This window comes from Solanum stenotomum, unplaced genomic scaffold (genome assembly GCF_019186545.1).
Source record: "Solanum stenotomum isolate F172 unplaced genomic scaffold, ASM1918654v1 scaffold15793, whole genome shotgun sequence".
NCBI lineage: Eukaryota > Viridiplantae > Streptophyta > Magnoliopsida > Solanales > Solanaceae > Solanum > Solanum stenotomum.
The window spans coordinates 114318-119164 of NW_026023734.1; the positions used below are offsets into that span (position 1 = coordinate 114318).

Sequence of the window (4847 nt, forward strand, 5' to 3'; positions counted from 1 at the left end):
AGGAAGCGAGACATATAGATCGGGTATATATCCATCTATATATAATTGCGGATTCCAAAATGATAAAATCATTTTTGATTAGACAAAAAAAGGGTCTCCTATAGAAGATAGTTAAGAAAATCAAAGAGGAGAAAACACGTTTTCGAGATAGGAATCGATATCTAATGAATTCAATGGTTCCAGTATAAGTGAAAGAAAAATAAAAAGGAATGAAATCACAACGGGATCCTAATCTCAAAACAAAAAGAAAGGGGGATATGGCGAAATTGGTAGACGCTACGGACTTAATTGGATTGAGCCTTGGTACGGAAACTTACTAAGTGATCACTTTCAAATTCAGAGAAACCCTTGAATTAACAAAAATGGGCAATCCCGAGCCAAATCTTGTTTTCTGAAAACAATCAAAGGTTCAGAAAAAAAGGATAGGTGCAGAGACTCAATGGAAGCTATTCTAACAAATGGAGTTAAATGCGTTGGTAGAGGACTCTTTACATCGAAACTTCAGAAAGAAAAAGAATGAAGTGAAGGATAAACGTATATACATACGTATTGAATACTATATCAAATGATTAATGACGACCCGAATCCGTAGTTTTTCTAAAAAAATCGAAGAATTGGTGTGAATCCATTCTACATTGAAGAAAGAATCGAATAATTCATTGATCAAATCATTCACTCCATAGTCTGATAGATCTTTTGAAGAACTGATTAATCGGATGAGAATAAAGATAGAGTCATGTTCTACATGTCAATACCGGCAACAATGAAATTTATAGTAAAAGGAAAATTCGTCGACTTTAAAAATCGTGAGGGTTCAAGTCCCTCTATCCCCAAAAAGACTATTTAACTCCCCAACTATTTATCCGACCCCCTTTCCTTAGCGGTTCCAAATTCCTTATCTTTCTCATTCACTCTATTCTTTTAGAAATGGATTTTTTTTCTTAGCGTAAATGGCTTTCTCTTATCACAATTTGATATCTATGATACACATAGAAATGAACATCTTTGAGCAAGGAATCCCTAGTTGAATGATTCCCGATCAATACAATATCATTACTCATACTGAAACTTACAAAGTCATCTTTTTGAAGATCGAAGAAATTCCCCGGCTTTGATAAAAAATATTAATCGACTTTTGTCCTTTTAATTGACATAGACCCCAGTTATATGATAAAATGAGGATACTACGGAAAGGACTGTAAATCCTCATGTTAGCGGTTCCAATCGAGATTGGGAATAGCCGGGATAGCTCAGTTGGTAGAGCAGAGGACTGAAAATCCTAGTGTCACCAGTTCAAATCTGGTTCCTGGCACATGATTAATTTGTATAGGTCTCTCTTCCCTAGAATTAATTTCTAATTAATTGATATGACCTATTCAAAGCTGCCATCGGTATGCGAATGATGCATATTTTTTTATAGTCTAGATTAGAATAATAGCTTTATCCAGTTTGGCGAGATATACCCCATCTAGAACATAGATGGGTAGAGTTTCTTAGATAAAGTATCTAAAAGAATTGGATTCTATCTCCTCTTTTTTTCTCCTCTTGTTCAAACGAATTTGAATACGTAATACATATTAGAGTCGAATTCGAATCTAGGGGGGTTGAAATAGACAAGATTCGGCTCAGATCCAAAGAAATAGAATCCGATATTATCTCATTTCTTTGTCTTTTCTTTCATATTCGATTTATTTATTCTAGATTTCTCCATTCCTTCCTATATGCCTTTCTAGAATCCGTCTAAGTAATGTGCGCAGTACAAAGTTCATGATGCAGAACTTATTTGGTTCATCATATTGGTGTGACCCATTTGAAAGAAGTATCTTCCAAATAAATGTGAGAATTCCAATGAATCCCTAATTGTCTTTTGTTGTTAGGCTTAATCTATAACAAAACGTGCAATCCTTGAATATCTGAAATTGTCTAAGTGAAAATAGCTTTCTTATCATTCAATGAGCATCTAGTATTTCATAAAAATTGGGGGCAATATAATCTTTACGTAAGGGCCATCCTATCCAACTTTTAGGCATTAAGATACGTTTCAAGCGTAGATGATTATCATAAGAGATTCCCAACATATCATATGATTCTCGTTCTTGAAAATCCACGCTTTTCAAAACCAAGAAAATAGACGAAATTCTAGGAATCCTCCTGGAGGCAAATACTTTTATGCATAGCTCTTCTGGTTGATCCACATCATCCTCTATTCTCGTAAGATGATACACACTAGCTAACAGCCCGCCAGGCACTACATCATAGGCACATTGAGAGCGTAGATAGTTGTACACATATACATAAAAAATGACAGCAATGGAATGCCAATCCTCGGGCTTGATTTGTAAAGTCTCTATTCCTTGGTAATCAAAGCCCAAAGATCTATGAATTAGCCCATGCTTGACTAGCCAAGCAGACAAATGACCCTGCATCTTTTTTATCTCTCCAGCATTTTTATTTGTATAAGTATTTCACATTTATGATGAAATTTATGAAAATTGACCCACAACTTCTTATTATGGACAAAGGAATCCTGTCTAATTCACTAATTCGGAGGAAGATACTGAATTTTTGTATTTGAAAAAGATTTTCGTAAGGATCTCTGAAGTAGATGGTGGTTGATAAAGAACTCTTTGATCATAATTTCCCGTATGAATACTGCGTCGAACATGAAACTTGTGGTTGGTAGTAAAACACCGATTCGCTCGTTGAGACCTAATTCGATCTTCATAAAGTTCTCGAGATATTTTCTTACGAAGTTTTGTTATAGCATCTATAACCGCTTCCGGTTTAGGTGGACAACCTGGAAAATATACATCTACAGGAATTAGCTTATCGACTCCCCAAACAGTACTATAATTTTGGTTCGGGCATTTGCTCATATAATCTCACGACAGTCGGGGATGGTCATAACGATGTTTGATTCTTGTGGATAATTAGGAGAAGACACTATTCCAAGAGACATCCAAAAAGAATACAACAACAAGTGGTTACTGTAAAATTGGGAGACCACATTCAACAGACAGTGCAAAGATCAACAGTTAATAGGATATAAGAATTGCTCCGAGTTTGTCTAAATCTTAAAACTATTTTATGTCGTATCTGAACGAACTACGCGAACCTGATTCTCATCACGGTGAGATATGTAGGCAGCCCTTCTTGGGTTCGGTATTCATTTTCTCAAAAGTAAAAAAAATAAATATTGTGTGCATATATTCAAAACCATATCTGCCTGAACTACGCACACCTGATTCTTATCTTGATGAGATACGTAAGCAGCCCTTCTTGGGTTCGGTATTTATTCTTTTAAGTTCAAAAAAAATAATCAAATATTGTGTGCATATGTTCAAAGCCATATCTGCATGAACTACGCACACCTGATTCTCATCTCAATGAGATACGTAGGCGGCCCTTTTTGGGTTCGGTATTCATTCTTTAAAAAAAAACGTTTTGTACATATTAAAAGAGTCATGTCTTCAGCTTAAATGGGAATACAGTTAGGAGCATGTAAAAACATTCTATATGATGAAGAGGACTGACTTTGTGGTAAACTATAGATTCTTTTGGTACCTCTCATTTATACTTTTGTGATGCTTGAAAATTCCCTTGCATGCATTCAAGATAAGAATAAAACCAACCTCACGATTTCATGTGCATTGTGTGGTGAGCTCTTAGATCAAAATTCAATTGCATCGCACTGTTGATCTAGAACTTGGCTTGAATGTTTATCGAGGCGAAATCTTGAGTTATGTTTGGTTTGGGAAAGGATCGTAGGCCTTCTTTTACCCGATTGTGCCTTTCAAATCCTACCAAATGACATTAATCCCTTGTTTTCCCCACTTTTAGCCTAAAGCCTTTCTTTGGACAACCATATCTTAGCCATTACCCTTCTGAGTGCTTACGTGCACTATCTCTCTCTTGGCCCAATCTTCTTGAGCACACCAAAGATGTGCAAATTACAAGAGAAGATCCAAGTTTGAAGTTGCAAAAGGCAAAGATATGAAGTCTCCCAAAGTCGAGGAAGCAAAACTGACTTTTAGAAAAAGAAAAAAGAAAAAAAAAGGGGGGGGGGAGGTGGAAAGAAATAAAAAAAGACAAAAACACCCATACAAAGTCAATGAAAGACGACAAGGAAAAAACACCAATAAAAGAGGAGAAAACTTCAAAACAAAGGGGTAGAAAAAGAAAAACTCCAACAAATAAGAATCCAAAAGAAGTCGGAAAAAATGGGATAACAAAGAGGATCAAACGCAAAAGATGTATCAATCATCAAAAGCACAAATTCACTGTGACGCTCAAGATGAAATTAAGTCACTCTTATCGCAAATATATATCCTACCCTTCCCTAAACCTACATTACAAGTCAATAACAAGTTCTACATAATCTCATTCCAAATGTTCTCACATTAGTGGAGATTTACATAAGAGCCAAGCATATGATATTACAGTTGCATGCATTGAACATTCTTGTGAGTGTGAGTGCACTTCAAAAATTGTCCTCAAATAATATGCTTTAAATATGTGTGAAATAAGACTTTTCTTTTTGTGAGGGCACTTGAAACATGAGGATTGGTACAATTCAAATCTTTGTTTGAAGAAAGATGAACAAATCTTGTTGATACTTAAGTATGTTTGAGGTACCACTTGAAGTTGTAAGAGTTACCTTGAACTCGATCTTAGTTAAAAATAAAAATAAAAAATGATTTACATGTGATCCTAACTCCTAATATCAATTGTAGTCAAAATTTGACTGTCTCTTTATATTATTTATATTTCAAAAACAAAAAAAAAATAGAGGACAAGCACCCATTCTTTAATGTTTTCCAAAACATATATATATATATATATATATA

At 34.9% G+C, this 4847-nt stretch overlaps 1 non-coding gene across 1 annotated transcript; it reads left to right on the forward strand.

Moving 5' to 3' along the window:
• The first annotated feature begins 1239 nt into the window (after window positions 1-1239).
• TRNAF-GAA (transfer RNA phenylalanine (anticodon GAA)) lies at window positions 1240-1312 on the forward strand. The gene has a single exon. It is a non-coding gene; the product is annotated as a tRNA-Phe (tRNA).
• Window positions 1313-4847: the final 3535 nt, after the last annotated feature.